The 9,459-nt window shown below is 36.2% G+C and overlaps 1 pseudogene; it reads right to left on the reverse strand.

Annotated features, from left to right (window-relative positions):
• Window positions 1–365: 365 nt before the first annotated feature.
• On the reverse strand, window positions 366–8,225 carry LOC104223894 (putative disease resistance RPP13-like protein 1; annotated as a pseudogene).
• Between the last annotated feature and the right edge of the window lie 1,234 nt (window positions 8,226–9,459).

A 9,459-nucleotide genomic window follows, 5' to 3' on the forward strand; every position in this document is an offset into this window, starting at 1 on the left:
TTTTGTTATTGTACTGTTTTCTTATCTACTGATGATCCATAGCATTTGTTTTCTTGAGTATTATTGTACTGTTTTTCTTATTTTTGTTTTTGTGTATTGAGTAGTAATATGATTCTTAGTGAAACTATTTTTCAGCTTAATGAAGAAAAAGGGAAATGTAATTCTTTTCTACTTATTGTAGTTTGCTGTCATGCTATTTTTCTTATCTTGTTTTATTTTTTTTATTTTTCATTTTGGTTGGACGCAAAGAACAATAAGAATGAGTGGTTGTTTATAACAAAGTTGGTCAACTGTTATAACCTCTTTCGATTTAGACAGCAGACCAAAAGTTGCATATTAATAAGAAACTTGTAAAGACAAATCTATAGAAAATGAACAGCCAATATCATATAATGATAAGATTACCAACAAACAAGAAAGAATGAAAACATTACATACGAATCTGTTTTGCACATGAGTACTGAATTCCGAGGTAAAGTTTTATTTAGAAATTCGACGAGCAACAATGAGATCCTAGGATAAGAGACCAGCCTCGATCTTCTGAACAGTAGCAACATCAGTCTTGAATGACTTAGCGAGAATCTGATTATCAACAATAGTAACAAACAATGTTGTAAAGGAAGTGAAACAGTTCAGCATTTGCGCTACCAATTGCAGAAACAACTATAGCTGATTTATTGATAATGTACTAGTCCTTTTGGAAACAGAAACATGTCCCCGAGCTTGTTAGTACTGTCCCTCAAACCTGCTACACTACTTTCACTAGCCAACTTGAGGAGACCATTGAAACTTTACTTTCTCTTCTTATTGACATTCAACATTCTCTCCTCAGAATCTCCTCTATTTCTCGTACATTTTACAGTACATTTACAGTTTGCTCTAACCGTTCACGTCCAGAAGTTCAGATTATTCAATACAGAAAGTCCTGTCGTCTTTTGCATTCTGTTGGCCAAACGCAAGCAGAGCAGAAAGGCCTAATAGAAAGTCCCTCATTCTCAGAGTAACTTAAAGATCTCAACAGTTTTCCCTTCTCAACAACTCAGAAAAACCAAACTGAAAACAAAAGAAAAGGATATGTTAGAACACTTAGCCAATCATGGTTTTATCTCCCTGCGAAAATAATTGCTAAACTTACTGCCAAGTGAAGAAGTTTCAATATGTCAAGGGAGCCAAGATGCCATTTCATCTGTGATATTACTGATTTTACGATTAATCAACAACTGAAGTTTTCTCAATTACTCACAATGTAGCATAGTTCTAATCTCTGATGCAAATCAATGCTGATTTTCAAGTTCGGAGCTGCCACATGAGGTTGACTCAAAAAGGGAAAGGAAAAAAAACACAAACAGATAAAAATGAAGTTGGAAGGTGGCAGTTTAATATCCATTCAACTATTCTCTAGAAGTTCGGAAAATGAGAAAATTCATCAGTATTACCTATCAAATGCAGGGTGGTTAGAAACTCAAGATCAAACTGAACAAAGCAATACGTGATGAAAAAGAACTGAGTTTCGAGATCTTCATCCATATATTTTGCTTTCCAAGCTTGATGAAGTCTTCTTGAAAGGAAAAAATAACTAGTAAACAAACAAGGAGAAATACATAGAAAGGACATTACAGACGATTTACTGACAAAATAGCCTATGTTAATAAGAGGATAGAACTTTAGGTGGCATACCAGATGATGTGACCATCAATCCAAATGCTGAGCCAGTCTCGCCTTCGCAGACACATAGATGCATACTGAAGTGATGGAGAAGGGCAACTCTCCTTGTGTCCCAGGGCAGATGATGGTACAGAGATGGCCACCACTTTACAGCGATCCGATACGATCTGAGTGTGGGCGAGGATGTGCACCAGATTCCGCCAATTCACCAAGTGTGCATTGACTACAACAATTACAAACAAATTACAGGTTGGCTAGGTTTTGGTTTCTACTCTTAGTTTTATATATGCATAAACAAACAAAGAATTGAACATTTCTATTAGATGAGCTATACCCAAGGAAATAAATTCTAGATATTTAAAAATTTATATTGTTTTTGTTCAACTTTCGTGCTCCACCGGACACATAAGACTCAAGATTCGAAATGCATCATTTGGACCACATATATCCAAACAATGAAGTAGAAGAAGTATAGGAGATATTATTTTAGACAATCTGACTTTCAACTACACTGCCAATGGCTGATAAATTGCATTAATGTTAACTATCAAAAAGCAGAGGTAACAAGCAATTTGAAAATCATGATATATTTTTACTTTTCTTTTGGATCAGTGAAAATCAATAGATCTATTACTACTTAAAAGAACAAGATTATTTTGCAAAATCACTTCAAGCAGTTTTTCTACAGGGATAAGGCAAAAATGTACCTACACCAATTGAGCTATGAGCTGTAATAGATTTTTCAAGTAAGATCACTCATATTTCAAAAGACTCTGCACATTCGGCTGACATATCTACGTATGTTTATGGTAAAAAGGTTTCTAGTTTGTTAAAATTACATTTTTCTTAGAACTTCCAGCCTATACTATGTCTTTTCTTTTCTTGCAATGAATAAAATTTGTGTAGATGACATACCTTTTTTTGTCACTGAAGATGCATTACTCTATCCATATCCTCCTTGCTCAACTCACTGAAAAAGGGAAAGAACAACAATACATGAACTAAAAATCTACAAGTAAGATGAAGAGTGAGATATTTTTCAGAAGAATACATGAATTGCAATTATATGTGCTAACTACTTTCTAGAGGAAATTATTAATCCTATTTATAATAAGTTTTTGTCAAAATGTATAAAGATTTCTGTAGTTGCAACATATATATTAGTAACTCTTTTGACAGCTAAACTTAAATTTTATTTCGAGCAAAGATGCTTCCTCGGCTTCACAGTGCAAATTGATGCTACACACTACTCAAAAAGACATAACGAATAAAAGGAATTAACACGCAAGCAAAGCAAAGTAGTAAAAACTTGAAAGACGACTACTGATGGAGAGAACAACTTACATTTATCATAGCACCATTTGATTTAAATGTTACATGCATTCCTCATCTAATCATATGCTGAAAATTTGAGCAATTTCTAGCCAGTATTCCCCCTTTTCGACTTCTAGACGTGGTTTGAGAAGTGGACCGGAAGGGATTGGATGCTCGGAGAATTGTCGACAACATCTCAGAAATAGAGGAAAGTAATAGATAAAAAGAACCTTCCATGGTCAAATGACATTGTATCGTTGTCAAATCATTCTCAAAATAGAGAGAAGTGACTGATCATACTGTTGTCAAAATCCTGATAAAATAGAAGAAAAAAGCAAAGTTGTTCTTAATTTGCCATTATACCATTCTACAAAAGATTTTTCTCAACATACATATAAAACTGAAAAAAAGGGGTCCTTATAAGGTAGTCTAGTAACATGCATATACAACTAAAAAAGATCAAGCTATAAGTGATGTACCATCAAATCTATATGCTGACTATTCAGAGCAATGTATAAACTGTGGAAAACGTAGAGCTTGTTGTCAGACTTTTCTATCACAAAATTGCAGGCCTACTTTACTTTGGACAAAGAAGCAGTGCTGGTAGTTAAGAGCACTGGATGTTACTAGCAAATGATAGTCATTTTAATGGAAGAAACGTCTGTATCAACATTGCATGCTATTTGCTTCTCAGACAGATGAAGAGCAGTAGTACTGTCAAATTCCAAACAAACGAGAAGTACCTATTTTTCTCATCTAACATCACAATTAATCCTGAGCTGAAGATGATTTCTCAGCTTCAAAGTGGCATTATAAACTCCACACTGCTCAACAAGATTTAACAAAAGGAAAAGAATTAACAGAAAAGCAAAAAGAAGTAATGAAAAATAGAAAGCTACTTGAAAAGAAAAAAAGAAAAAGAATAAACTTACATCTGTTAGAGCACCTTCATTTTAATCATCACAGGTATTCCCAATTGATCCTTATGGTGGGAATTTGAGCAATATTTGGCCGGTAATCCCCCTTCTCAAATTCTAGGAGTGGTTTGAGCAATGGGCAGTTGTAAATATCTAGTTCAGAGATGGAAGAGGGCATCCCTTTTACCGGAAGAGATTGGAGTTTAGGGCAATCCCAGATTTCCAACTTAGAGAGGGAAGAGGGCAGCGCTGATTCTGGAAGAGGTTGGAGATTACCGCAACAACAGATAGGCAGCTTACAGAGGAAGGAAGGCTTTCTTTTTACTTGAAGAGATTGGAGATTAGGGCAACTCTCGATGGTCAGCTTAGAGAGGGAGGAGGGCAGCGCTGATTCTGGAATAGACTGGAGTTGATTGCATTCGCCAATCACTAGACATTGAAGCGAAGTAAGGCATCGAAGACCTTCCGTCGGTAGTGAATGGAGCTCATCATGGCCATTTAATATAAGCTCAGAAAGAGACAAGGGAAGCCCTTCTTCTAACAGTGACTGAATTTGAGGTAAATTAGAAGTCATAAGACTTTGAAGAGAGGTGAGGCTTTTGAGAACATGGCTGCTTAATGTTTTCAGATTGTCTATCGAAAGAGTTCGAATAGAGCAAGGCACCTCCCAATTTTCACCAGCAGGAATCTCTTTGTCACTACCATCATGTTTGATGTATAACTCTGTGAGACAGGGGAGTCTCTGTAAACCCCACTCCTTTCGCCCATTCACCAGTTTCTTGCAAAGCTCGATCTTAAGGACTTCTAAACTGAAGGGCAATCCTCCTTCGGGAAAGGACTCTATTTCTGGACAATCATACAGTTCCAGTTTCTTAAGAGATGGTAGGAGTTCCTGCATATGTTCTGGCAGCGACTTCAGCTTCTCGCAGTTGCAAATATACAAAGTACGCAACGGCGTCATTTGAGCCACCGAAAGTATTTCAAGATTCTCACATCTATCATAAATAAAGGAGAAATCATTTATTCTGAGTTCTTCAGTCCCGTTGGGAATCAAAAGTCTGGTAAGGCCGTGGCAACTTCTTACACTCAAATAGCGTGCTTGTGGGACCAACTCAGGTGATATCTCATCTATAGAATCACATTTATTCAGTTCCAATTTATCCAGAAACATGTTACTTCCTATGGAAATCATATCACCAACTGATGACTCCAATTTCAATTTCCCACAATGATTTATCTCTATTTTCTTCAAGGTATTTGGCAGACTGCTTAAAGGCAAGGAGGTAAGAGACAGACAACCACTTATGAATAATTCAACTATCTGTTTCATTCCCTGAAGTTGAGACAAAAACTGTTCAGCATGATTAAAGAAAACTCCAACCTTAGGAGAACCTTTAATTTTAAACTCTTTTAGAAATGAAAGTTGGATAGGTGTCTCCGGATTGAGTTTCGGACAATTTGAAATTGTCAGTTTTGTCAAAGAACAAAGATTTTCAGGCAACTTTCCAATCAACTTGGGACAATTCTTAATTGAAAGCTCTTGAAGCATAGGGAACTCCCCATTCCCCAATAAATTCCACTGCTTCCACTCCAACATCTCTGCAAATTTAAGCATTTCAAGAGACATAAAAGGTTTTTTGGAGGACGAACTACCATAGAATTCGTAAGTCACCTCTTTTATTCGACGCATCCCTCGAATTGCAAGGAATTTCAAAGAAGGAAGTTGTCCTAATGATGGCAAGGAATAACAGTCCTTTCAGTTTCTTAGAGACAATTCCACTAGCTCAGAAAATGAATAATCAGCTAGCCAAATTGGAAAATGTGTCCCTCTATACCCGTTGATCTCAAGTTCTTTTATGTTTGGATTTGGATGCAGCTCACAAAGTATGTCTCTTTCATTTTGTGAACTGTCGGCCACATTTTCAATACTTACACTCCACTCCAATGATAACTTTTCAATATGTTCCTTTCCTCTCATGTTTGCCTTCAAAGCTTCCCTTCTGTCGGCCACATTTTCCAATCCTAGAATAGATAGAGATCCATACAAGTTATGTAGTTCACCCAAATCTTCCATTCTTGAACCACTGCGATCACCTAGATGAAATTCAGCTCCCAACAACACATGGAGGCTTTTCAACTTGCTCAAATATAGCGGCATCATCAAGCGAGAACTGCCGCTAATGTCAAGGTGACGCAAGTTTATCAACTTTTCCATCTGCTGCGGTAACTCCTCAAGGAATTCACAAGTTGATAAGAGAAGTGTCTCTAAGTTATAGAGTACACAAATGGAATCTGGTAACTGCTTTATCATTGTCCAAGAAAGGTCCAAAAATCTTAGGAGCCTTAATTTGATGAACAAATCATTTGGTAACTCTTTGATATAATAACCAGACAATGAGAGTGCCCTTAAGGATGTTAGTCTTGGCAATATATTATGCAACACTCTCTTGCTTAGAGTTGGACCATAGATATTGATGATGGGAAGTAATGTCCTCAGCTGCTCCAACTTGTAGAGAGGTTTCAACTTTTCAAATTCACCACCATATCCCCTTGAATATGATAGGTGTCGACATCTTCCCAACATATCAGATCCTTTGTTATATTCCAAATTGATGCAAAGTTTTGAAGATGTAACTTGGGCCAAATCATTGACAAGGTCATGCATTAAGAATTTCTCGGTGTTCCCTTGAGAGTACCTTGGGACCCTTTCAAACAATGATCTTGATCGCAACTCGAGAAAGTATTGGTTACCCGAATCTTCAATTATTTTTTCTTTTTGCAACCGTTGCACGAGACCATTAGCAATCCAGAGTTGAATAACTTGTTCTTTGCCAAATGGATAATCCTTGGGAAATATTGCACAATAAGAAAAGCATTGCTTTAAATGCATGGGAAGATCATTGTAGCTCAACATTAACGCCGGTAATATACCATTGTCTGGCAGCTCCCATACTTCACTTCTCAAAATGTGTCTCCACTCTTCAACCTCTGATTTGTACCGTAACAAACCAGCTAGTGTCTTTAGTGCTAAGGGCAAACCTTTGCACTTAGCTGCGATTTGTTTCCCGGCTTCTACATGTTCTAGATGTTCCTTAGTATCCATGTTCTCAAATGCATGTCTTTTGAATAAAGACCAAGAGACATCACTAGACAAATTATACATGATAATTTGCTCATTACTCATCGTCTTGGCAACACTTTCCTTACGTGTCGTCACAATGATCGTACTTCCTGCATCTCCTTGAATAAAAATATTTTTCAAGTCATCCCATGCATTATAGTTGTCATTCCAAACATCATCCAGAACGATAAGAAATTTTTTGCCCTTTAAGCTTTCCTTCAATTTGACCTGTAGCTGATTAAGATTGTTATCGTCCTTTAAGTCAAATGAGCCAATTTCTTGAAGTAAACCTTTTGTTATTCTAAAAGCATCATATGGTTCAGACACACAAAACCAAGCTTTCAAATCGAAATAGTCTTTTACCTTCTCATCATTGTAAACAACTTTAGCAAGTGTTGTCTTGCCAACCCCAGGCTTTCCAACAATAGGAATTACTTTCAAACTTTTACCATTTGTATCAACAGATAATAAACGGCCCACCAATTCCTCTATTTCATTTTGCCTGCCAAAGATTTCAGATTCATCAACCAAAGATGTTGAAGGCACTCTAGTTTCTTGTTTACTAGAAACGAGATAGTCCTTTAGGCCAAGCCTACCAATTTGCTTTTCCAACTCCTCCAAAGTTTCAGTGGTGCCTTCCAACTTTTCCTTTATGTTAAGAAAAAATTCATCACTCAAGCACAAGTTGAGACCACTTACTTGATGGTTGCTTGTTTCTGCATGATTTTGATGCTGACTTTCCACCTTAACTCTCAGAACTTCATAATTGATTTCTTCCATTAAGTTTTCAGCACTGTCCACAGCATCCCGAAGTTCATTAAGCCACTGAGTCACGTATCGATTTGATGTCTGCTTATTCTCCGCATCACTTAGCACAACTTGAAGACCAAGTAAAGTCATCTTCAACCTCTTTAGCAGTCCAACATCATGCTTGCTCCTTTGGAACATCTTGAGCAGCTCACCCTGAGGTGCAAGCCTATCAAAGAGAACATTCAAAGCTGAAGATAGAAATGCACCACCAACTGCTAAGCCGATCTCCATTTCTGAAAGCTGCAAAGCAAAACAAGAAAATCAGATAATGATTAAGAACTTGCAGAAGATTAATAATTCTATCTAAACATACTCTTAGTTTTACCTGTTGAATGCTCAGTCCGTTCTTTAGCAAAATTAACTTGTGCCTCTTAGAAGACCTTACATCTCTCTCTTTCTTTCTTTTCAAAAAGTAAGACTAACTCTTGCATTATTGCTGAAATTCTGATAAAACTCTACACTCTACATTCTAGAAATTGTCTACGTTGACTTTGTATTTTAATTACTAATAGTTAACACTCAAGTAGCATTGACTTTGTATTTTAATTACTAATAGTTAACACATCAATAGCACTGACTTTGTATTTTAATTACTAATAGTTAACACATCAATAGCATTGACTTTGTATTTTAATACTAGCAAATTGGAAGAAAATTACATGTTCTGACCTGTACACCTCGTCATAATTGATAAAATAAAATTCACAGTCTTTACCTACCTTGCCCTGTCTCGTCATTGCCTTGCTCAGAGAAATTGTTGGGTGATATTATTTTATTTTTTTATGTTTTTTCCTTATGGGAAATTACCAGCTATGTACATTTATAGATAGCTTATTACAAAAATTGGCCAATTGATAAAATATTACTAATATTAGCCAATTAGCTATTTGTAGCAAAAAAATATCAAATTTTTGCTTTGTTTTGAGTGAGTGTTATTAGAATGGATTAGGCACAACTTAAGGAGCTTGAATCTCAGTTTTGGGATGATTTGGGGAAGTTTTGAGGTGGTTTGAATTGAAAATTCGGTAAAAACTGAACGTAAAAAAATGATATGTGTATCACACTGTGTATCATTTGTGTATCACATATATATTATATTTGTATCTATTATGTATCACATGTATATCCAGAGTTGGATGAACTGACCAGATTTGAGTGTTTTAAACTTGGGGGACAATAACTTGATTGGAGGCTTACCAATATCCCTGGAGGTTTTAAGTAATTTGTATTCTTTGGACTTCTGAAGAAATAGACTTACTTGTTCATTACCTTCATCATTGGCAAACTATACAAAGTTGCAGAAAATTGATTTAGCTGAGAACGAATTTGTAGGACAACTACCACCGTGGTTAGGAATGAAGTTTTCAGATTTGATAATCCTTAGCCTTAGCTCAAACAAATTCTATGGTGAATTGCCTCCAGAAATTTGTCACCTCAAAGATCTTCAAATCGTAAACCTTGCAAACAATAGTTTCTTTGGAACTATACCAAGGTGTATTAGCAATTTAACAGCAATGGTCGCCGAAGATAAGTTGGGGGAAGCTGATATTGAGTATGGTCAGTATTTTGGAGAAATTGTGAGAGAAAGCACAATGGTAACAACTAAACGCAATATTTACCAGTATGATAAAA

Source organism: Nicotiana sylvestris, chromosome 9, assembly GCF_000393655.2.
Source record: "Nicotiana sylvestris chromosome 9, ASM39365v2, whole genome shotgun sequence".
In the NCBI taxonomy this organism is placed as follows: Eukaryota; Viridiplantae; Streptophyta; class Magnoliopsida; order Solanales; family Solanaceae; genus Nicotiana; species Nicotiana sylvestris.